The sequence below is a fragment of the Stenella coeruleoalba genome (genome assembly GCF_951394435.1).
Source record: "Stenella coeruleoalba genome assembly, chromosome: 4".
NCBI classification, from domain to species: domain Eukaryota; kingdom Metazoa; phylum Chordata; class Mammalia; order Artiodactyla; family Delphinidae; genus Stenella; species Stenella coeruleoalba.
The window spans coordinates 50,245,662-50,271,954 of NC_137149.1; the positions used below are offsets into that span (position 1 = coordinate 50,245,662).

The 26,293-nt window shown below is 40.8% G+C and overlaps 1 protein-coding gene across 1 annotated transcript in view; it reads right to left on the reverse strand.

Annotated features, from left to right (window-relative positions):
• PPARGC1A (PPARG coactivator 1 alpha) overlaps window positions 1-26,293 on the reverse strand; it is a 347,961-nt gene that overhangs the window by 132,838 nt on the left and 188,830 nt on the right. The window lies entirely within an intron of this gene.

Here is a 26,293-nt window from a genome sequence, read left to right on the forward strand (position 1 = left end):
TTTCCGTTGCTAGGGCCTCTGTTGCTTCCTGAGCCGGTGAGGGGCAGCCGGGGCTCAGTTACAGGGAGTCGCCGGCTCACCCGACCTCTGGGGCCAGGGAGAGGGAAGCGCGGCGGGGCGGCCGCGGCTGCCTTTCGGAGCCTGGGCTGGGACTCCCTGTCCCCGCCACACTTGATTAGTTTTGCAAATGTGTGTGCCACACCGTTGTGCCGAGCGCCGCAGCGGGGAAACGGAACCCCACAGGGAGTTTGTGCCGGAAGAGATGGAGAAGGAATGTGGCTCCTGGCTAACCGGACGCCAAGGCAAGGGCAGGAAAAGAAGGAGGCAAAAAAAAAAAAAAAAAAAAAAAAAAAAAAAAAAAAAAAAGAAGGAAAGTGGTCATCTCTGGGTGGAAGGTTATTATAGGCTGACTCTGGTTTATTTGTGCTTTTCTGCTACTACTGCCCCCTCCCTGTTTTTTTGGCTTCTGGCATGTTTTAGATTTTTAACTTGAAAAGTAAAGTCATATCTTTTTTTTCAAGGAGAAGAAAGGAAGCAAAGAATAGTGGAAAAGAGGAAGAAAGGAGGTGACCCGTTGACTCCCTGATTCATTCACAAAGGAGAGAGCAGAAAAGAAGGGAGAAAGGAGGTCATCTGACATTGGATTTGAGAACATTTATTGGCTGTGTGCCTCTGGCATATTTACCTAACGTCTCTAAGTGTTGTTATCCTCAGCAGTAAAATGAAATAATAATACCTAATTTACAATATTTCTGTGAGGGTAAAAAGAAGTGATCCATGCTAAGTGGCACATGTGGTAGATGCTAGATAACTAGTAGCTACTGGAAAGGCACAGAAGCTGTGGTGATCTTTGGAGTCAGAACTACCCAAGCCCACAATCTGGCTCTACCACTTACTGGCATGTGACCTCAGTCGAGTTATTTCACCTCCATGAGCCTCAGTCTTCTTATCTATAAAATGGGGATAATGACACCCAACTGTCAGAGTTATTGAAAGGAATTATGGAGGTAATGTTCAGCACTCAGCACAAAGCCAGGCACTGAGTAGATATTCAGTAGATAGTAACGGTGGTGGTAGTAGTGGTGGTGGTCACAGGTAGGTAGGTAGGTAGGCAGGTAGAAAGAAAACAAATCCATTCATTTATTCAGCAGATGGAAGTTACAAGAAGTAGAAGTAAACGAAAATTTATACAAAGGTAGGGAATACATAACTAAAAATCAAAGGGAAGGGTCAGTAAAGATAGGAAGGTTTTTTAAAGGACACAAGTACATGAAGAGACAGAGAACATTCTGAGTAGGACTAATCATATTTCCTAGTTGGACATTACCTAGTCCACCCTCCTTCTGCCTTTAGGGAGGTAACATGTTATTTTTCCCATCTTATAGATTGAAGGTCAGAGATACGTAATGACTTTTCTAGGATCACACAGCTAGTAAGTAGCATAAGGGGACCTAACCTGCAGCTAGCACCCTTACTATGCTCTTTTAGGAAAGACAGGTGAGTATCAAAAAGCATGACAAAAGTTCCATGTAATTAGAGAAATGTTAGCAACTAAATGAAAGGCAATAAATGGTATTGGGCAAAAATTCCCATTTACACGACGGGAAATGGAATAGAAAATAGGGTTTTTTTTTTTTTTTTTTTTAATAAACACAAACAGTATTTTGACAAGATGAAAATTTTAAAAATGAGAAATAAAAATTGTATTTAATAGAAGGACAACTTATCGAAGATAAATCAAGGAAGACAGAAATTCATGGAGAAACATAAGTAGGAAGAATTCCGGTGGGAAGAAGGAAAGCTAGACCCCCTCCTGCTAATGTACCCACATCTGATTATTCAGGGCGCTGCATGTGCTAATGCCCTGACAAAGGCCACAGCAACTTGCTCTGCAAAAGGGAAAGCCACCAACATATGGGGTCTAGGAATCCTAGTCTTGCTGGTTCTAGGCTGTTAACATTAGGTGCTGCAGGAGGAAGAAATGACTTGCATTGGCCAGGTGGGGACACTGCACACTCTTCCCTACAAGTGGTGGCTCTAAGGGGATAAAAATAAGAAGACCCCAAAGCAAAGGTGAAGCTCAGCAGGAAGGAGCGGAGCCATTGCCTAATTATTCCTACACCAAAATGTCTGAAAGCTTGTGAACATTTTTCAAGTGGAGCCCATTCCCTTTCCGGAAGCCAGGGGGTGCACTAGAGCAGAAAACAGTCACGGATGATGAACTGTGCCTCTCGCTTTTGCCACTCAGGAGCTAGGTGGACTTGGGCCTGTCTTTGAAGCTCAACATCTCATCTTTCTTTCCTCAGATATGAGAAGAAAGCCTTCAGGGTTGTTTCAAGGATTAAATGAGATAGTAGGATGCACCTGGCACATTATAAGTTATTAATACTCTCATTTTTCCTTTGCATCCAGGAGCACATGTTTCCCCACCACACAAAAGCTTGGCTTGCTGGGTGGACTAACTCTCACCTGCCCACCCCACACTGGCTGGAGGCTTATGAAGCTTAAGTAAAAGAAACGAATATGAAAATGGATAACAAAGAATGGGAGAAAAAGAAGAAACACAATTCAGTATTAAGTACAATAGTACTGGCCCAGCATTCTGAGGCACTAGAGGCATTTTATTTCAGAGAGCTTCCTGGCCCTCATCTAAGTTCATGAGTGCTAGCCTTGCCGTTGCCATGTGTATAAATCATCTCTGCACATTTAATAATAATCATAAGAGCTTACTCTTACAGGGCTTTAGTTTAGGAGGCACTTTCACATACATTACTTAATCATTCACCTGACGCCAGGTACCAGCAGCTGCTGACCACTCATCTGCCAGGAGTGGGCAAAACAAGTCTTTCTTTAGTTATGTAAAGATGAGTACCAATTCCTTCTGGGAAAGAGGTACTATATCCTGTGTGGTCTAACAAAGATGTCTCCCAATATCGCTTGCTATGTGAACCCATCCACTGAAGGATGGACTTACAAACAAATCGTCATGGGGATAAGGAGACTCCTGGAAAGAGAAATTGGAACGTCTCATTTAATGTTCAATGTTATTGGAATCTCGCTATTAGAATGAGGCAGTCTCAATTCAGGTCCCAAAGAGGACCCATATGAAGGTGACATGGGGAAGGATGGATTTGGCTGAGACTGGAAATCCACCCAGAGCCTGCTACCCTGTCTTGGTATAATGCTATGAGGAACACTAACTTAGCATGTGAGTGTGACGAAAGAACGTGGCAAGCCGGAGCCCAAGCCAAGGGACATCAGTGGGTCTGCTTGGAGATCTACAGCAGCAAAGGTCCCTGCAGAGCAATGGACCAGGCTTCACTGTGCTATGCAGGACCACCATCAAACAGTGACACTGTGTGGTAGCAACAGAAGCCGTGGTGCCAGTAGAAAGCATAGCATCCACTTGTCCTGCTAGCATGGTATAAAAAAAAAGAAAGAAAGAAAGAGAGAAAGAGAGAAAGGAAGGAAGGAAGGAAGGAAGGAAGAAAGAGAGAAAGAAAGCAAGAAAGAAAGAGAGAAAGAGAGAAAGAAAGGAAGGAAGGAAGGAAGAAGGAAAGAAAAATAGAAAGAAAGAAAGGAAGAAAGAAAGGAAGGAGGAAGGAAGGAAGAGAAAGGAAGGAAGGAAGGAAGGAAGGAAGGAAAGAAGGAAGGAAGGAATAAAGAAAAAAGGCTGGATCCTCTAGACTAAATAAAACCCTAGTTACTGTGAACAATTAGGATTGTCATCTGTGAGATGATGGAGAGACTTCAGGAAGGCTATTTCAACTTCCTGCAACAATGGCAGCTGAGACACTGTTGATTAATAACAAGAAGACACATAACTGGGTGGCCCAGGCTGGTGAAGCCCATCCTCTTGGTTACATCTACAGCAAATATTGGTTGAGCAAAAACTCTGGGCCAGACACTCTTATATAGGCAGAAAAGTTTTATTATTCGTCTCACTTTATAGGTGAAGAAACTGAGGCTCATTTAGGTTGACTGGCTTCCTAAGACCCCAGTTCCAGGAAACGAATGAGGAGGTTCCCTTTCCAACGAAGATGATTCTAGGTAAACAAGAAACAATGTCTCTCCTTTGGGGCAAAAGTGGAATATCCTACCAGATACTGTGGAATTGTCTCTGCATGTGAGGCTGCATCATTTTCACAAAGGTTCCCTGTCTTTTCCACTCCCCTACATGTACTTGGGCAGAAACCAAGCTCGCGGTCCTGCTCACATGCTTGTGGTTTGGCTGCCAGCTAGGGATCACATTCTCTGCTCCACGGGCAAAGCCAAGGATTCTTCTTGCAAAATACTACTTGTGTCCTGGTACCACCTCCTGAAAGAGCCGTCGTCTACAATAGCCACATGCCCGGGAGGCGGGGTGGGCAGGATCAAGCACTGGCAACCAGAACATCCAGCGAGAAAAGACTATTTTTCCCCCAGTAAGTTTCCTAAGAGTCATAGACTTGACCATTGATAAATACAACACACATTCAGGAAATCTCTCGGATGAACTTAAAGAGAAACAACACCGGTAGTTGCTCATGTACCAATGTTGGCCACTTTTTTGCTCCTTACACATGTGGCAGAGAAAGAGCAGATAATCATGCCTTTCTGATTCACAGGTACTCTTCCTAGTTGTATCATCATAATGAAAATGTTAGTAGATACCAATTTTTATAACAGAGCCACTTATTGCACATCTCAAATGGGTGCCATTTACATAGAATACAGTGTTGAATGGTGCCCCCTAGAGGTGTGCAACATGGCTGTTTCTATAGACTACTTTCCTTATGCCAGGCACCAACATGATTTACATGTAGTATCTCATTTTGATATAATGACAAACCATGTGGTAGGCATTAGTATCTATTTTATAGACAAGGAAACAAATATTGAAAGTTTAAATTATTTACCTATGGTAACACAACTAGTAAGTTGCAGAAGCAGGATTCAAACTCAGAACTATCTGAGTCCAAAACTCATATTGTTAATTGTTTCACTATCCTAGCTGATGCCATAGTATACAGTTAGACATGAACCTTTAAGAAAGAATTACAAAGCTGGTTAGTATCTAAATGCTAACTCCATATATAAGCAGACCTTTAATTCTATTTTTTCAAAAAGACAAATGGATTAAGTTTTCTTGTCCTCTTAACATGTAATAACTTTTCAGTACATCTCTTTAATTTAGTGACTATTAAGTACTGATATTACTACACATTCATTCACGCCCACGTCCAGAAAAAAAAAGTTTAACTGATTTCATTTCATTTAAAATAAGCCAATATCATCACAAAGCCTTTAGATACAACTGATCTATCACTATGATTTCAAGAGCTAATAACAAAAGCTAGCACATGTTGAGTAACTACTATGTTAACAGTTCTAAGTCATTTCCATAGCATGTCTCATCCCCAAGACACCCTTATAATGCAAATACTATAGTTAGGCCTACTTTACACAGATATTTTAAGGAATCAGAATATGAACTGGGCAGCAGTCTGGCTGTGGGTTCTATTTTACTGACGCAAAGATCTGAAGGATAGAGATCATAAGATACAGAAAGCAGCAGACGGAGCCAAGAAGGGGAATCATATAAAAACAGAAAGAAACAGGATCCCAGAACAGGGTAAAGCACCAGCTCCTGCATGTACGAGACATCAAAAGCATCGACTTCGCCATAATGCCCAAGAATGAGGGGGCACTTTCTGTGCAGTGACCAAGAGTGGTACCATGAAGGGTGCCACAGTGACAAACCCCAAGTTTCGTGATCCACAGGACGATGCAACTCTTTCAATCACATCTCTTTTGCATAGAAAAGAGAGGAAGAGAAGACAGGATAAACCATAAGATAACAATATCCCCCGTGTAATGTGCACTGATGTACCCTACTTTCCTTGCCTCTATGGTAGTTTTACAAGTGAAATTCATCTTTCATTTATGTGGGTGGTCTTTCTCCCACCAACATAGGGAGCTCATACAATGCAGGATGATGCATTCAAAAGTGCTGCTGATCCCATTCTGAACCAGGAAAGGGAGTCAGAAAGTTCCACCATTTCTGCCCAAAGTTAAAACTTGGCGCTAAGCCAGAGGTAGAATCGTGGGTCATAACTGACTCCCAGTTCCCAGCACACGAGTTCCCTTTTCCTTTTCACTGGAAAAAAAAGTGAACCCAAATATAATCTCTGTTGACTCTCTTCACCTTTTTTCTATTAAAATAAACTAAATTTCTGTCTGTCCTCAACAGGTATACTTATACCAGAAAGGTGAGAAGGTACTGCCAACTGTCTAATCATTGAGCATAAATTCACTTGTTGGGTGTTCACTCTCCCATTCTGTACCCTGCAAGTCCAAACTGCTTAATAGATTTCTACCGGAGACAGAAATGATCCCTCTGTCTTTCTCCCCAGGAGGAAGAACAGAGCCTTATGTGGTAGCATTTTCTGCCTCATCATCACAGTCCTTTCAATTATACAACTTCTCGTTATTTAGGGTCAGTCCCTTTTCACAGTGTCCCCAAGGAACATGCCTCAACAAACATCCCATTCATCTCAACAGAACTTAGCAAACTCAGAATAATATGCATAAGCACAATTGGGCTTGGAGGTAAGTCCAAAAGAAACTAGCAAATGCTGTGGCCCTCGGGAGGCTTGGAGTGGCCAAAACGGGTCCTATGAGATCGAGTTGAGGTTACGAAAATAAGTAAACCAAGGAGGTGGAAGAGTCGCACAGAGACAGGAAAACCAGAAAAAAAAAAAAAAAAAGGTTTCTGGTCCTTGCTATGGGTTTAATTTCAGCACCTCTAAGTCTCCTGAGTAAGAATTGTTGCAGAGAAAGTCTGAGGAACAATGAAAAGTCCCTCTTTGGAAGGTAGAGGCACCGTATGACACTTCTTCATCTAAAAAGAAAAACGCACATCTTTTCCTGGTCCAACAACTCTCTAGGTCAATCATTTATTCATCCTTTCATTAAATTACTGCACACTTAGTACATGTCATACGTTGTGCTAGGGAGTCACTGGAGGATACAATGACAAATAAGACATGCCTTCGAGGAACTTGCAGTAGAGTCAGAAAAACAGACTCTAAAAGACTGACGAAGATGCAAGATGCTAAGGGAGTAGAGAGGAGAAAATGACTAACTAAGGATGACAAGGAAGACCTCCTTGAAGATGTGATATAAAGCACCGTGAACAATGAAGGTGCAAGTGCAAGAGGCAAATAAGTCAGAGAAGGACACTCAGGGAGTGGTAATATCATCACCCCTTTCATTAAGTAGGGATCACTTAAAAAAAAAAAAAAGAGGTTAAAAGCAAAAGCCAGAGAACTGATGAGAGACAGTGTCAGGGAAGTGAACCTTCCTTCCAGCCCTCTAGGACACTACTTCCATGTCGAAGAAGAGCTGTGAGGAGACAGTGTGTCTCCCGCCCAGCAAAGGTTGGTTGGCCTTTGGCAGCTAGAAGGCATCCTGTGGCTGCCCTGGTGGGTGCCCCCTTGGAGTCAGGGAGAAGCCTCCACAGCTGCTCTTGTTCAGAGGCTCATCAAGGCTGTTTTGGGCTGGATGGGGTCCATGGTGATGATCGCCTGGCCAGGGCAGCTTACCCAATGTTACTTTTTAGCATTCTGTTTTCCTTGTCATTTAGCTCTGTACCATACAATTACTCAAATAAGGAGAAAAAAAAGAAAGGGAAGAAGAATATGACTACATCTTATTTTTAGTACTCAAATCAGTGGTGGCGAGATCCTCTGCATTTCGATAGAAATTTTGCATATCGAAATCCCCCCAGATAAAGCATAGTAAACATATTAAAATCCATAATGACACTTTTTCTGCACTGTTTCAAAATATGTTTGTTTGTTTTGAAGTACCAAAATGGCTCAGCCCAAATTAAAGACTACTTCATTGCCAGATGGGCAAAAATAATGTATAAATGCAATGAGCATCCTCACCTTATTGCCCTCTAGGTCAAAGAATAATTTAAAATATAACAACACTTTTAAAAAATTTCAATACTCTCTCCTTCTAAAGAATTCAACACACATTTCAAAGATGATCAGAGTCACAGGAATCTACAGTGGTAGGGACTCTTAGAGATTTTGCTGTCTTTGCCCTGTGTGTAAACATTCTCTGCGAAATGAATTTCTAGCCCATTTGATTATTACAGAGGGAAAACGTTAGAGGGTAGCTCACACTAGTAAATGCCACAAACCTAGGAGTTAGAGAGATCCTCACTTCAACACTATGGATGGCTACCATTTAACCAGCTATGTGCAGACAGTAATGCTGAGAAGTTTACATGCAACGTCATAATTTAACTCTCACAATTACTCTGCAGAAGTTGATATGACCTTAGTTTTACCTGTGAGAACACTGAGGCCAAAGAAGACAAAGCTTGTAAGGGAGAAACATAATAAGAACCTTCGAAGTCTGATCTTTTTTAAAAAATAGCACGTTACCTCCTAACAAGGAAAAAAAATCATTCTCATTAATTTATCTCTTCTCATCTTCACTTGCTTGAAAGTGGTCAGAATCTGCATATAACTAACTGTATGTATTTGAAAATATATTTTAATCGTTTTGCATCCCTAAAATCTTTTCCAGAACACTGAGTTTTCAAGCATCCCCTTATTGGTCCAAATTTCTAAAATGTAATCAGCAATTTACCAGAACATATAAAAATTGTGTTGATCTCAGTTCATTCAGCCATTAAGTTACCAAATATGTATTAAGCGCCTTCTCTTGCAGTACACTCCTCTTTTTATCCACAGAGATGAAAGTATACCATTCCTGCTTTGAGGAATTCAAGAGACATGCAATAAATAGTTGCAGCAATGTAACAAATTCCATCCTATAGCAGAGAACTATGGAAGGTACTACATGGAACATGGAAGAGAACGTGCCAACTCTTCCGTTAGCTCCGGGGAAAATTCCAGAAGGAAGTGATATTTCATTTAAGTCTTAAAAGCTGAGTTGAAATTTCTCAGGTGATCTAAATAAGCAATTGTCAAAGGAGAGAGGACAGGTTGAAGCACATTCTAGATTTCCATTTGAGAATATGCTATGGTTTCTACTGTCATGTTAAAAACAAAAAAGAAACAACTAATTTTCACTGACTCTACATGCTTATGATAATAGCAAATGAATAGTAACTATGTGGTCAGTAGAAGCGGAAGCATGAAACCAGATGACATCAACAAAATTAATCCATGAGATCTTTTTATCTCATTAGTTCAAGTGTATGCGTGTGTTATTATTGGTTTTGCTCTGTTTTTGTTTTGTAGTTAGATCATGGAATTCTCTTGTTTGGTGGGCGTTCTGACAAACTAGACCTGGGCCTCACAAAGAATCACCCTATAAGATCCAATTCTAATTTTCCAGGATCCTTCTCGGATGCTTGCTCCTTAAAGCCCCAGCATAAGATCGTTCCCCTCCTGACTCTAGAACACCACTTAGCTCCGTAGGAAATAGATGAACTTGAAAGCCCAGATGTAAAGTAGTGTCTCTAAACTGTAGGCTAAAATGTAGAATGCCTTATGAAATTAATGTTTGTTAAACAGAGACTTTGGCAAACAGAACTCTGAATCACTGAAAATAATGTTGTAATGCCTTAACTCTAAAATGGTTAACCAATTCATATAGCTTTGTAAGAGAGAAAGTAAAAATCTAACTTCTAGATTAGAATGTAATATCCATCAGACTGGACCAGACGGGCAACTGATATAAACAAAGAATTTCAGGATTACCTTCTAAAATGGAAATAATAGCCCATCTTTATCCTCATCCCTGAAGGGACTTATAAATTCCACAGACAGAATATATAAACTCCATTTCACTCATACCCATTTAGAAAGGAGAATGGCTCTGGTGACATATTTCCATGTCACAGGGCACCTACTGTTGCTTTTTGGAGTAGGAATTCTGATGCAAGACCGTTCTGGCTTTACGAGGCCATGTACCGTCCTAGGGCACAGTGTCACCACTGGATGGCTTCATATCCATCCATCCTTCTAGGTATTATTTCCCTGGATACATGTTGAGTATCATCACTAAAAAAAACTCACTGCATGAATCCAAGCCACAGCACCGACCACTGCTACTATTACATTATGAATGACTATAATGTCTTTCCTTTTCCTGCTTACCCGTTTTACTAAGAATGATTTTAATTGGATTTGGAGACTAAAAAACCACCATTGTCTCAGAGAATGGTCAGAGCTCTTGGTCCTCTGTACTTTAAGCTGGGCAAAGACTTTAGCTCTTAAAGGACCCAAGAGTACCATATAATGTGAGAAGATACAGTCTTTCCACTGTGGGAGATGATGGATTGCAAAAAAGCAAAAGAAGAAGGAGAAGAAGAAAAAGGAGGAGGAGGAGGAAGGGAAAAGGAGGAGGAGGGAGAAGGAGGGAGGGAGAGGAGAGGGAGGGGAAGGGGAGGAGGGAGGGAGAGGAGAGGGAGGGGGAGGGGAGGAGGGAGGGAGAGGAGAGGGAGGGGAGGGGAGGAGGGAGGAAGGGGAGGAGGGAGGGAGGGGAGGAGGGAGGGAGAGGAGAGGGAGGGGGAGGGTAGGAGGGAGGGAGAGGAGAGGGAGGGGAGGGGAGGAGGGAGGGAGGGGAGGAGGGAGGGAGGGGAGGAGGGAGGGAGAGGAAGAGGAAAAGGAGGAAGGAGAAGAGCAAGGGGAAGAAGTACAATTTCATGGATTTTTGACCTTAACGAAATAGTTTTCAAATTTCACCTCTTGCCCTACTGATCCAAGTGTGTTCTAAAACAGTACCATCAGCAGCACACTTCTTGGGATAAACAAGGAACTGATGAGCAGTGAGGGAAAAAAAAGTAATTGAATTCACTGAAGAACAGCTGAAAATGTCCCTCTGAGAAAGGAATTAGTATCCATATTTAGATTTTGATTGTATCTAAATGATTCCTAATTTCTGATCCACTCTACACAGTCAGATTTCACAGAACCAGTGGATTTTGCCGTTAGTAATCTCAGAATTTTTCCTCTTTTCCTCCGGTTCCCAATCTAAATATAGTACACTAAGATCATTCCAAATAAGTATAGGGTTTAGGACAAAAATCTCAGTCCTTTGAAACACCCACATTGTTATTTATTTAAAATTCACCTCCACACTTATTGAATCTGTGCAGCTCTGTTTTCAACATATCCCATTGTGCTCATACACTTAGTATTAGTAAATTGGTCCCTTTGGGAATCTAAACTTAGGTGCACGTAACGCTACGTCTTGGAATTCATAATTCTTCCATAATCACCTCCCATTTGGCATCTGTGAAATCACAAAGGCAGGTTTCCTCAGTAAAGATCTGTTCAGAGTCCAATATTTACATAAACAGTTTCTGTTTGGAGTGTAGGTTCTTTCATGCACCAATAACCTCTCCATCTCTGTAGTTCTCTAAATTTCATGTTAAATAAATTTTAGCACTGTAGAAATACTTCAAGCAATCTTCATCATTTTTTTCAGCATGAAAAGTCATGTAGACAGTCTAAAGAGGTATTTTGTGGATTTTTAATGGAATAAATATAAGTACAATTTGAATTGTAGGTACTATTTGAGTTGCAGGAATAATTTGAGGGTTTATTTTTTTTAATGTTACCTCCATCCCTAGATTAAAATATCCTTGGGAGTGGGAACTAGCTACCTATCCAGAACACGGTCCAGCAAATACCCACTGAATTAACATTTTAGATAATCTGAGTTATTTCCCTGATAAAAGAGTGATTATGATTTTTCAGTCAAAACAGGACTTTGACTTTAAATCCTTCTTTTTAGTAGTATATCTACTACATGCTTAAATTTTCTGCTTATCAAATCATCAATGATTAAAAGGATTAATATACAACCTTGCTATGGTGTGGTAAAGATAGCATTCACCAGTGTAAATAGGTATTACCTTTCTATAAAGTAATTCTCCACCAAAATTTAAAGTCTTTTAAAAATACCTACTCTTTGACCCAAATTTATATAGAAAAGGTTTTTTTCTGAAGAAAATAATTTGAGGGGTTCAAGGATAATTGTAAAGAATATTCGTGTGGCATTGCTTTAAAAGTTGATATAAATGGAAAAACCTCAGAGTCTATCAATAGGGAGTTGGGGAAATCAGCGGTGGAACAGCCACGCAGTGTAAAAATGCCATCATGCTCTCCGCTCAAGGAAGTAGAACTTAACTCCCCATCCCTTAAGTGTGGGCTGTATATAGTGACTTGTTTCTAAAAGCACAATCTGGAACGCAGGGTAGGGAGTAACTTCACAGTGGAGAAAGCAGACACACAGACCTTAGCCTCATGATCAAGGTTAACATCATCACAATTCACGCTGATAGCATGTACTCTGGACGTGATGTGTTGAGGATGACGCTTCACCTCTGTGGGCTTCCCCCGCAAAACCCATAACCCCAGTCTAAACATGAGAAAAGCATCAGACAAATCCCAGTTGAGGCACATTCTATAAAATTCCTGACCAGTACTCCTCAAAAGTGTCAAGGTCATCAAAAACAAGGAAAGTCTGGGAAACTGTCACAACCCTGAGAAGCCCAAGGACACATGACAACTAAATGGAATGTGGGCTCCTGGATGGGATCCTGGAACAGAAAAAGGATATTATGGAAAAACTAATGAAATCTGATTACAGTATGGAGTTTAGTGAATAACGATGTACCAAAATCGGTTCATTAGTTGTGACAAGTGTGCCATAGTCCTACGGTATTAAATTAGGTGAAACTGGTTACAAGGTATATGGGAATTCTCTGTACTATCTTTACAACTTTCCCATAAATTTAAAACTATTCTAAAATAAAAAGACTATTTGAAATAATACAGTCATGAACAGCGATGATAAATAAATGTGTGCACTACTTCCAGATTAAATTAGGTGTTGCCAGTGTGCCCCAGAGTACCCTGAACTTCTCCTATCGTACAGCACAACTGTCTCTTTCCTATTTCAGGAGAGCAGAGGCTAGTTCTGTGCTGTGCAAAATTCTCCCAAGACTATGCAGGAACTTAGTAAATAAATGAATGGATCACCACGTTGCCAAGTAAAAAAATCATCATCATAATAAATTACAAAGCACTCTGTATAGCATGCGCTATCACATATTAGCTATACAACCTTGGGCAAGTCAGTTCAGAACTCTGAGCCTCAGTTTCTGCATCTTTAAAACAAAGATAATCATCACCCATATCCCATAGATTTGTTCTGAGGATTCAAGGGTTAATATGTATAAAATACACTGTTCTTCCCCCATCTCTCCATCATCCAGATGGAGTGATTAAAAATTATGTATATTAGAAGCTACATATCTAAAGTGAATGATATTTGCCATTTTAAGATGTGTATTTTCAATTTATTTTTGATTAGCTCTGTTCATAATTTTTAGATAATGAAAATATATTACACTCGTTAAAAATATTAATAAAAGGAAAATAAGTCAACATACATACACATAACACCAATGAGACATAGCAAAGATCCACAGAATATTGTTCTGTCCCCCAAATAATTTACAATCTAGCTGAAGAGGCAAGGGACAAAACCACTGCTGAAAAGTTGAAGAAACAGTAAAGCAATATAAAAGATGCCTTAGGGCTTCCCTGGTGGCGCAGTGGTTGAGAGTCTGCCTGCCGATTCAGGGGACACGGGTTCGTGCCCCGGTCCGGGAAGATCCCACATGCTGCGGAGCGGCTGGGCCCGTGAGCCAGGGCCGCTGAGCCTGCGCGTCCGGAGCCTGTGCTGCGCAACGGGAGAGGCCACAGCAGTGAGAAGCCCGCGTACCGCAAAAAAAAAAAAAAAAAAAAAAAAAAAGATGCCTTAGAGTAACCTCTGAGGAGCAGGCGAGTGACCAGAAGAAGCTATCATTAGAACAGAACTTGAGAGAAAGGAAAGGATGATGCTGTGAGATGCCAGCTGGGGACAGAGTTGGGGGCAAGGTGGTCCTAGCCGGAGGGACAGCAGCAGCGAAAGCACAGTTAGGGAAGCTCAGGTGTGAGAGACACCCACCGTTCACACACAAGCCTGCCTTGTATATCTTTACATCAATCCAGGTTCTTGAATTGTCCCCAAGTCCCCAAATTTGTTTTTTTAAGAACTCCTGATTAATTAACCCTCATCAAGCCTTCCTAATCCACTCCCATTACGTAGAAAGAAGAACGAAAGACCAAAAGAAGCCTAACCTCATTTCTGAATTTACAGTTCCAACGCCAGTGACTCACGCACGTGTCAAGATGGTCAGCCTCGCGTGACCTGCAGATGTGGGTCACAAAGAGATGCAGAGCGGGCACAACCCAGGACAGCTGGAAGCGGACACAGAGTGACAGCCCAGCCCCTCCCTCCTCCCAGGGGTGAATCAACCCTGTCTATATCATAACTTGGCTCGGGTATCTTTAGGATGCCAGGCTTCCAGACAGAGAGGGAGTGAAAAGAAGTGGGGAGCTAATTTCGTCCATTACTTGACAGCACATCATGGAGTACACACTCTCCCATCTCCCCCAGAAAAGAGTACCCATTTTGTCTACCACTAGAACTTATGGACTTTTAAAAATAGATTTTGCCAAACAATCGTGCGGGCAAATGCTGACTTGCAGTCTGGGAGCTATCTCTTCGTCAGGCCCAGCAAGATGAAAGCAGGTTCTATTTTCATCATTAGAGAGCCGCGCGTGGAGGCACAAAGGAGAAATTCACTTTTCATCTCCATCAAGCAGAGCCCCTCACGAGCCAAAGCGGGGCTGGCTCCAACAATCGCCAAAACGCCCTGCGCGGGAGGGGGGTGGGGGGGGTGGGGGGGGGGGAACAGCAGCTTCTGCTTGAAGAATGGCATCGTGCAGCTACAAATCCAGGACAGGAGGATTTCCCAGCGCCCAGCTCGAGCTCAAAGTACAGAAAAATTCTTTCCTAGTCTGGCGTGCCAGGAACTTGACAGTGGAAGAGTCTTAGTAGCTAGAGCAGCAAAGGTACAGCGCAACCCAGGCATACAAGCACGAAAAGAGAACACGGATAAAGCCTGCTCCGAAAGCATAGGGGATTGGTGCTTTTTTTGATCTCTTTGATTTTCCCCCCAGGGCGGATTGTGCCCTTCAAGCTTCAAGTCTGAGAGTAGTTTCAGTATATTTCTTTCCTGGTGGGGAGGTTAAAAATTATTTTTTTAACATTCGTATGTATGTATTTTGCTCTCTTATTAACTGCTACCAAGTAGTATTTTTTAATATTCACAGGGTACCTCTCATGTAACTATCTCTTCACAACAATCGAACCGAACCCAAAGAACCCAGTTGTGCATTCAGCCTCTGGCAGGTTAGTGCAAAATTCAATTTGTACTAATCAGCCCCTGGCTGTTGAAGCATGTAATATACTAGATGTGACAATTCCCTGTCTTACCGTATCCGCTTTTTCCCCCTGGAGGTTCCCTGATGCCAGCGAACTGGGAGCAATCACCTCACTGAGAGAATTCGGTATAACGAAGGGTGAGGTTCAAACCCATTAATAATGATGGTGACGATCCTACTAGCATTAATATGGGAAATGGCAGCTAATAATGGTCCTGTGCCTACTGTGTGCCAGACACGAAACCAAATGCTTTACACAGATCCTTTCATTTTACCTTCAAACTAAGCCTGTAAGGTACATAGAATCATTATCGCTGTTTAATATATGGGGAAATGGAGACTTCAAGAATTTGATCAGTATGCACAGGCTCACACTAGTAATCAGTGGAGCTGGAATTTGAACTTGGGCAGTGTCACCCCAGAGCCCGTGCTCTGGTCCACTGCTCAGATCATACCTATATCCTCCCCAAAGCTATGCTTACCACCCCTTAGTGCAGACAGGAAACAAAAGCCACCCAGTCGAGACAGGGCCCGTCAGATTTCACAGACATTCCAGGTGGACACCAACCTCCTCTCCAGTCCGGTAGGGGGGCAGAGGGCGGGCACAAAGGAAATTACATGTGTTTCTCCCTCCCTGCTGTGCCGAGCTCCAGATTTGCTTCCTCTCCATCTCAGAAACTCAGCAGGATCTGGGGAGCCATGTGGGGACAGGAGGACCAGTTCTTCCTTGGTTATGACAAACCCTCGAGAAGAGCCTTCTTATTTTGCCACTCAGCGTAAGTTTCCATTGGGGAAAGACCACTCTGTGTTCTCGTGCTTCCTGAATTCTTATCAGCCAAGAACACAGTCACACTCCTCGCTGTCTGAGAAACCTCTGCTGTGGAACAACCGAGATTCTTTTATTCTTTAATTCATTCATCTATTCAACGAATGTTTACTGAGTACTACTCTGTCCCAGGCACCATGTGACTGGGATAAATGATTAATAACACACAATGGCTAATTTCAAAGGGGTCAGCCTCGATTAGGGAATACAAAACTCTGGTCCCTTCCTTTAAAAATGTATATTAAGACATGCTACAGAGTGCAACTGTCTCCGTGGGGAAGGGAGGAGGGGGTGGAAGGAGGCAAGAGAACAAGCAACTCCTGTGTGACAGTCCCTGTCCTAGAAGCTTTATGCACATCTAATTTAATTATTTCCCCAGTTCTGAGAGGCAAGTACCCTGAGCCCCATTTCGTAGCCAACCGAGGTACAGAGAGGTTCAAAAACACCTTTTCCCTAGACAGTGAAGGTTTCACAGCTCCTGTCTGGGAGATCCTGAGGGGCTGAAATCCAGCTGGACTAGGGAGCTCTAGGGGGCTTGTCTTGAAGTTGCATTTGCAAAGTGAGTGCGTTATTCTGACTTAGGGTCACCGCACATCTCAGTGTCTCCAGGTCCGTCCTGCTTTATGCCAGGGTCCCTGAGTGATTATTCATGAACTGAACTCCTCTTTTCATTTGTACGTGTTCCATGTTGATGATAAATGACACGGGCACCCTATTTTTTTTTAACATCTTTATTGGAGTACAATTGCTTTACAATAAATAGTGTGTTAGTTGTTGCTGTATAACAAAGTGAATCAGCTATACGTATACATATATCCCCATATCCCCTCCCTCTTGCGTCTCCCTCCCACCCTCCCTATCCCACCCCTCTAAGTGGACACAAAGCACCGAGCTGATCTCTCTGTGCTATGCTGGGGATCCTATTTTCACTTCAACTTTACTCATTTGAATCGGCTTGGAGAAGACTGGTGGACATTGCTGGGATTAAATCTTCTATTTCCCAAGCCAGCCCTTTGGAGCACCCAGAGCCAAAAGGTTCATGTCCAACCCTAGTAGAATTCTTCCCCAAATTATGAGACTCCAAATCCATTGTTTTTTCCCCTAGTACTCTTGCTTCCTAGGAGAATCATAGCTAGAGATGGACACAGAACTTAACTTCCAAACCACATTACTCTCTTGGCCTAAACTAGTTTTTCCCTTCATATTTCAAGTCCTAAGGCAGATAGAGAGCTGAATGGCACAGGACTGGTTGAATGAAGATCATTTCTGAATTAGCTGCCCATTATAAGAAAATCAGAATAAGATCAATGAACAGACCAGTCAGAAACTCAAGGAGCCAACATGCAGACGTGGGCCAAGCACAGCATCACTCATCCTGCAAAAAGTCAATACGATGTCTGATTTGTCAACCACATATGGAATGATACGCACAAAAGAAACAAAGACAACGTCATGATGCTTGCCACCATCAGCTCTCTCTGTGCTGGGCTGTTCCATTGTGTAAGTCCCAAAGCACCAAGCAAGGCACTAAATTACGTACAGGTAGTGGCTGGATATAGGCTGCCAGCCGGCTTTTAGCAACATCCCCCATATGGCTAGGAGCGCTTGTGCCAGTTAATTAGCACTGGCATGAATCGAGAGAAGGAACATTGACCAGGACATCGAGGTTATCCTTAGACTATTTAAATGTGTCATGTGATCATTCGTTCCATCTGTTATCAACATGCCTCACACTTAATCCAGTAAATAAACTCCCTACCATTTTAAGCAAATGATTCCATTTTGCCAGGCCTCTTTAGGCTTTGCAAATCTCGGGGTGTTTTTCTCCCTAGAATCTATAGTGTGAAGTGTGACAGTGTCCTGATGTGAATTCAAGGACAAGAGCTACCCCTCCCCCCATCCATGAAATCCTGGAGAAGTATCCGTAAGAGGTGGGGGGATAAAATCAACCACATGCCATCACTCACTCAAATGCGTATTTTTCACTTTGCAGCTACCCAACAAATCTGCCTTATTTTCTTTCCATGCTCACAATGCTGCTGAAAGCACGTGGAAAATAAAGCCCCGTTATTCAAATGAATTTCACTGTGCACTAAAAATGTGACTATGTTTGGGGGAAACCCATTTTAAAAGTGATCTCCTCTGAAATGGATGATGCCTCGCAAGGTATAAAACACTTGGGTACTTAGAAAAGCAGATAGGAAATAGTCCAACCTCAAAACACTTCATTGGCAAATTGACTCATTATAGGTCTAGACCCAAAGTAGATTTCCAATCCACGTCCTAGAAAGGTATATAGACCATGCATTTTTAGAAACACTGGTAAACATCTTCCCTGAGAAACTTATCTTCAAGAGTCTCTTTTCTTACCCTAAGAAAGGTTATATATTCAATATATCATTAATCTTTAGCATTTCTTTATCTACCTCTTCCATAGACTTCTTTCCTCTTCAACACTACCTCCAAAGCCAATTCTCATTAAACTAATGAAAATGTACACCATTTTCCCAATGCCCTCTTCCTTTAGGAAGAGGCCAAAACCCCCTCAAAGTTATAAAAGGTCTCGAGTATTGGTCAGATGAAAGTAAAAATAATGCCTGATCATGATGGAACGTCTCTTAGTGCTGAGACATCTTAGAATAATGAACAGAAAGCACTGAACCTGACTGAGGAGGATCAGGGTTCAAATCCTGCTGCCTCCAGAATGGTGACCTCAGGGAAATTACTTCATCTCTCCTGGCTAAAAATGACAATAAAATCCCTATTCTCTCCAAATCATAGAGTTAGCATGAGATCCAGCGTAATAATGGACATTGTCATTATCACCTTACTCACTGTGGACTTGGCATAGAGTGGTAATCAAGGTTAGTTCCCTTCTCTAGTACTTCATATAAAAGGTATTACCTAATCTGCAATGTCGTCTTAAAAGAAGTACAACTTACTCTTTCAGGTAGCTCAGTGTGATGAAGCAGACATTACTGGTCTAATTTTACCCCAAGCACAGGGAAAATCCAAAAGTCATCTCAGGATCCAATTAATCAGAGAGAGATAATTAAATTTTACACATTGGACTAAGTTTTAACTAGGACACTAGAGCTACCTTGAGGATTACATAGTGTTTCCTGCTCTGGGGAAAATGAAATTCGTACAATTATACAATTGTTCAGCTCGACCAATACCTATTGATGATCCGCTTCATGCCAGATCCTACACACTCTGAACACAGATAGGAATTCGACCCTTTTCCTGACCTGGAAAACCATGTGGTCTAGGAGGCAAAGATAAACACAGAGATATGATGTGATATATGATATGAGAATTAGGAGACAGAGGTACACAGAGAATCAGGGGGTGGCTTCCTGTAAGGGATGTCATGTCTGAGTCAAGATGAATAAGAGTTAGATGAGTGACTAGTCCCAGGAAGGGATGCCAGGCAGAGGGAAGAGCACAGACAAGACCCTACATGGAACCCTTACGGGGAGCTAGATGCCGTGCTTTTTTACTGGAAAATCGACATGAAAGAGCAAGGTCTGGAACATGAGGCTAGGGAGTATGACAAACAGATAACCTAAGAAGAGGAGAAATGGTGCCGTGCACTATCAAAGGATTCTTTACTTTACCATCAAACATCACACAGCTTTTCTTAAAATGAAGATCAAAATAGACAAGCAAAATGCATTCGTGTTTGTCAGACACAGTCTTACAATAGATTCCAAAGAAACCATCTATTTACCCAAATAAGGAACAGTGGGATACATAAAAAGATGGAGACAATAGTCTCCGGGATGCTGCAAAGCTGACTCCCTTGACTGAAACTCACAAAAACAAACAAACAAACAAAGACCCCAAACTACCTGGGAATTTAGAAGGAAAAACCTGGATCTTAGCAATCCTGCTCTAACCTCCTCCATTTATTGACTAGAATAATTTGCAGTCTCTCAATCTAGAACCCATTCATGAAAAATAAATCCTCTCCCCCTTGCCCTGCCAGAAGAGTCATTGCCTGTCATCTCCAATACAACACTCCAGAAGTCTAACATTCCTATCCATTCATCAGTGGTATGTGTAAATATCTGAACAGTTATTAACAAAAGCTCAGGCTGAAAGGTAGTTGCTCATCTGGAAAGTGTCTGTAGATTGAATAATTCTGTTTATAATTCATGGCCATTTCCTTCCACTTCCCCATCACAGTTTACCATGTGGGACACACTGGCCCATGGTCGTTCTGTGTGTTCTGTTACTTGTTTTAACCAAGGCTCTTGTACAAACTAAAGTCTGCAGTACAACTTTAAACATTATGTTGCATATTATCCTTCTCAGAATCTACCATAAGAACCCACACCCCGCACATTCCCAGGCTCACAAGAATCCACCTGCCAATGCAGGGGACACAGGTTCAAGCCCTGGTCCGGGAAGATCCCACATGCCGTGGAGCAACTAAGCCCATGCACCACAGCTACTGAGCCTGCGTGCCACAACTACTGAAGCCTGCGCGCCTAGAGCCCGTGCTCCGCCAACAAGAGAAGCCACTGCAAGGAGAAGCCCGTGCACCGCAATGAAGAGTAGCCCCCCCCACCACAACTAGAGAAAGCCTGCGTGCAGCAATGAAGACCCAATACAACCAAAAATAAAAAATAAATAAAATTTAAAGTAAATAAAATAAATAAAAATATATGACCATAGAAACATATCCCTGACCCCTCTTGGGGCCTTGGAAGGGGTCTATAGAATGAGAAACCCTGAAGCCTAAACTTGATTTGTTTCATGGTAAGTCCCCTCTCTGCTGAAGACTTCCCACTTTGGCCTGTCTCTTGGTGTCCCAGCATGCCAGATTATAGAGCAAAATCCCCAGTAAAGTGGTGAGAGCTTCAGTTCCCTGAATATCCAAAGCCCACTCAGATTAAGCCTGCAATGGTGTATTGCAAGCCTGTTGTTTCTTTTTAATTTTCAGAACCATGGCATTCCTAATGTCTACAGATGGAATACTCAGTAGTAAAAGAAATGGTGACCATTTTACAACTGATTCAAACAACTTCACCTTCCAAAGTTAGAAACTCTAAGAGCTACATACCAAGAAGAAAACACAAGGCTACATTGTCACACGTGGAAATATACAATGGTATTCGAGTCACCTCCTATGATAAAAGTGCTTCAAATTAGAACAACACATTCATTGTTAGGAAGATGTTTCATAAGACTACACTGTCCACTAAGAGATATTCAGTTAATTTCCTTTGAAACATGGCTTTTTTCCCTCCATATCATCACTTATCCACCTAACTCTCTACCGTCAGTCTTTGGTTTTGTTTTTTAACTCTTCGTAGCAACTTCACAACTCAGAGTTTAAATTGTTTATGGATGCTGGCTACCTTGCTCAACCAAGTTGAAATTTACATTATCAAATTTTTACTTCATTAGTGTTTCTAGGATGGAAAAGAAAGGAACAAGAAGATGAGATCTTCATAGCAAGTTCACCATCCTAAATGTGGCACAGAAAATAAGCAAGCTTATTTTTTTCACTCTGGCAGTTTAGTAATGCTAACTGTGGGAATATCCAGTTTTTATATTGCATATTTACTAAGCGTAAATTACACATTTATTAATATGTTAGTAAACAAGTACATATTTGTTTTAAGCAGTGGTCATTTTAAACGCTTTTTTGACAATTTTGTACTATTTGCAACTTAAATGTAATATATGTTCTTTTATATTTAAAAGAACTCTAGAGAATTTTTTCATACTGTTTACAACCTAAGATCTTCTAGAAAGAGCTCACATTTAAATGTTTAATGTGAACAAGTTTAAATAAAAGTTTGAAATATTCTCAATAATTATATAACAATAATTTGGGCATAATTCTAGTAGATGCCAACTGGAAATATAAATGTTGATTAACAAACCAAATTAAGATGGAGAATAAGAAGATAAACAGAAAACATATATGTATTTATCGCTACCAAGTTGTAAAGAAATAGATTGTTTCATATTAAGAGGCAATACTCTGCTCTTTTTTATTTGTAATAATTATAACATCTTAGAAATCTGAGTCTGTTTCTCTATTTCCTAACTCCTAAAGGCTGTGCTAAGAGAAGATATTTACAATAATGGAAGATCTAAGAAAATTATCTGATACTTAACACCACAGCCCAATATTATATTCACAACCAGGAAATAGCTGCACATAAATTCTCAGTTTTGCTGTTGCCTCGCTCTTTGCACCAAGTGTCCCCAGATATCAGTATTTGCTAAAAGAGATATCAGAGTGTAGCTAATAAGAAAAGGCAGAGGTAAAAAGGCAGGAACATTCCATTTTTCTTGAAACTGTATCTTTCTTTTGAGGAAAAGTTATACTTCAATTGGGGAGATAACCAAAATATTGATCTACATTCAATTTAAGTTCAAATCAAGGTCCAAGTATTAAATACCAGCATGGTTATTTGCAGCATTCCCTCAAAATGGGAAAAAAAATCCATGACAGTGACTTTCTTTTATTGATGCTTTTAAAATGTATTCAAAACACCCCATGCTTGTGTTACTATTAATAAATGTTAATTCTTTACCCTAGAAAACCTCTGGAAATACACACAGCATCTGCCCAGAATATAAAACAACATTGATTTACGCCTTGAACGTAGGGTTACAATGAATAACAAACAAATTCATTATGATGGCATAAAAATATCAAAATAAATTACTCCCTAGTATCTATATCACATTGTAGGATATTAGTTATTAATATCATTATTCATGACAGGCTTAAATACTGATGTAAAGGAGTAATTTTCTTTATTGCTATGCGTTCTTCTAAAATCGGTTAGTTGGACAAGGACAGAAATCTAGGTAACTTAGAGTGAATATTTAAAAAAAGCTGTGTTAGATGTGCCTGATAAGAAATCTGCATTGGTGCCTGAAAGGAAATCTGCATGTGTCTGAAAAGAAATCTGCAAGCAGGATTAAAGAAAAGCCCTGGGATGTACCTCAGTCATTTATTAATATTTTTACGGAGTAATAAGAATAATTGCTGATATGTACTGAGCACTTACTATGCACTAGTCTTTGGGGTAAGTACAATAGGTGCATTATTCCCATTTATTCTTATTATTTCATGGGTAAAATTATATCTTCATTTTATAAGTGGAAAAAAAATCAAAACGGAGAGATTTTAAGTAACTGCATGTGGGCAAATAGCATCAGTATGACTAGAACTCAGGTCTTCCTAACTCCCAAGTTCTTTCTGCAGATCAGAAGCCAGGAAACTTTCTGTTAAGAGCAATGTAGTAATATTTTTGGCTTAGTGGGTCATATCTTCTCTGTGGCAACTACTCAACTCTACAGTTGTACAGCAAAAGCAGCCATGGACAACATGTCCAGGAATGAGCATGGCTGTGTTGCAGTAAACTTTACTTAAGGACACTGAAATTTGAATTTCATATAATTTTATATGTCATGAAATATTATTCTTCCTTTATTTTTTCTAACCATTTAAAAAATATAAAAATGATTCAGCAGATGAAAGGACAGAGAAGATGTAATATATACATGCGTGTGTGTGTGTGTATGTACAGGTACACACACACAGACACACACACACAATGGAATATTACTCAGCCATAAAAAAGAATGAAATAACGCCATTTGCAGCAACATGGATGGACCTAGAGATTATCATACTAAGTGAAGTAAGTCAGACAAAGAAAGACAAATACCATATGCTAGCGCTTATATGTGGAATCTAAAAATAATAATACAAATGAACTTATTTACAAAACAGAAACAGACTCACAGACATAGGAAAGAAACTTATGGTTACCAAAGGGGAAGTGAGGGAGGGAGGGATAAATTGGGACTAGGGGATTAACAGATGCACACTACTATATATGAAATAGATAAACAACAAGGATTTACCATATAGCACAGGGAACTATATTCAATATCCTGTAATAAACTATATTGGAGAAGAAATTTTAAAAGAATATATATATATATATATATATATATATATATATCTGGATCACTTTGCTGCACACCTGAAACTAAGACAATATTGTAAATCAACTATAATTCCAAAAAAAAAACATTCTTAGCTCTCAGGTTAAAACAAAAACAGTGAGCTGGATTCGGTCAAGGGGCTGTAGTGTGCAAAACCTGCTCTGAACTAGTACTTTTCTACTTTAATGTACACACACATTAGCTGGGAGGTCTGGGGTGAGGTCTGGAAATTCTGAATTTCTATCAAACCCCCAGGTAATGTTGACGCTGCTGGGCCACAGACCACCACGCTCTGAAGAACAAAGCTCTACACTGTAATGCTCTCCTACGCAATCTCTAAAGATGCTCATTTTCCGACACCCAGGGTTTTGGTTAACGACCTCACTGAAGCTCACAGTTGTCAAAGTTGGGAAGCTTTGAGCCCCCGCCCCCATTCTTATTGTTCCATATCTGATTTATCTCTCCAGAGGCTCTGCCTCCTTTCCATCCCCAATTCCATTGCCAATCACATCTTCCAAACAGTTCCCTAGTCTTCAGTCCCTTCTCTCTGAAGCCTCTCCTCTATTTGGCAATCTGGGACTTCTTTCTCTTTAAAATAAAATAAAGCCCGAATATTTCCCTTCCTGACTTGCACTCATCTCAGTTGTGGCCCAGGGCATACAGAATAAGATTCAAATGTTAAGTTCTTCACAGTCTCACCTAACCCACCTTACCAATTTCGTCTCGCATCATTTCCTAATGATAATCATGATAACAGTAGCCCCAAACTTTTGTTAAGCTCTTATCACGTAGAAGGCACAAATATATTTCTTTTAACCATTGCTCCAGACTACTGTATGAAGTAAGTTCTATTATTCCTATTTTATAAATAAGGAAACTAAGACATAAAGAGTTTCAGGTGCCCAAAGCTGCAGAGCTCCCAAACAACAGATGTGAAGCCAGAACCCTGGCCTTCTGACTCGAGCCCGCAGCCTAACCGCTAAGGTGTGTTCCCTCCCAAGGTCATTTCACACGCTCATCGCGCTGAACTACTTGAGTTCCTAATGCGGGTCACGCATTTCCGGTGGCTCATCTCTGCCTATGACCTGCTTTACTGCCATCGTCGCTTGCCCCCTCCTCACTCAGCACTCAACTCACAGGTCACCCCTCTCAAAGTCTCCTTTGTCTCCCTCTCTCCTCATGGTGCAGAGATGCCCGCAGAGTCATTATTTTTCTTGTGTCCATTTCCCCTACCAACACTGACCTCCCTTAAGGCAGGATCTCTGTTTATTTTTTTCTGGTACCCCCGTCAGTTAATACTATGCTTGGGAGGTAGCCGGTGTTCAATAAATATCTGACAGATGAACAAGAGGGTCGAGGAATGAATGAATGGGTGGGCAATCAATTTAACAAATCACCCTCAGCTGGGTTTCCACATCTGTATAAAGAAGGGGTTGAATCAGATAAGTTCTAAATTCTTTTCGTCAAAACCCATCATATATTTATTATTCATTCACGCCCTTATTTATTAAATGCCTACAGCCTGCCGGGCACAATTCTAGATCCTGAGCATAGACAGTAGCAGAGGGAGCACAGTCCCTGCCAAAACTGACTTAAGGAGCACTCTTTTAGACAGATGTACACATATGCATAACAAAAAGACAGCTATTTACAGGTGGCATTTATAATTGCATTAATCAACTCATATATGTACAAATGAGAATCAGTTCCTTCTGGTCTTCAAAGAATATGTATTGCCGATATGGCAAGAATATGGGATATTGACAAAAGGACAGAGGGGCATTTGAGTTTAGGTTGACTATAGTGTCCATTTGGGGCCTCAAAATTGCAGTAGTTTTGCATTTGATGTATTTAGTTGCTAGCAACCCATTCCTGAGTGTGCACTTACAGAAGGACACTGCAAATAAGAAAAGTAAAGAGATATGAAACAACTTTCCATGGCTTCAGAAAGTTATCTTGTGGAGAAATGGAAAGTTATACTTGTTGAATTGCATATGAAAAGCACAAATGATTTGTTCATTCTATTTAAGTTTAAATTAAGTTCCAAGTATTGGATTATTTTAACAATAATCATCATTTTCTTACTTTTCATTTTACTTACTGGTCATTTTTACTGCACATAGAATTGTAGTTACAATAGAAATAGAAGCATTCTTATAGAAAA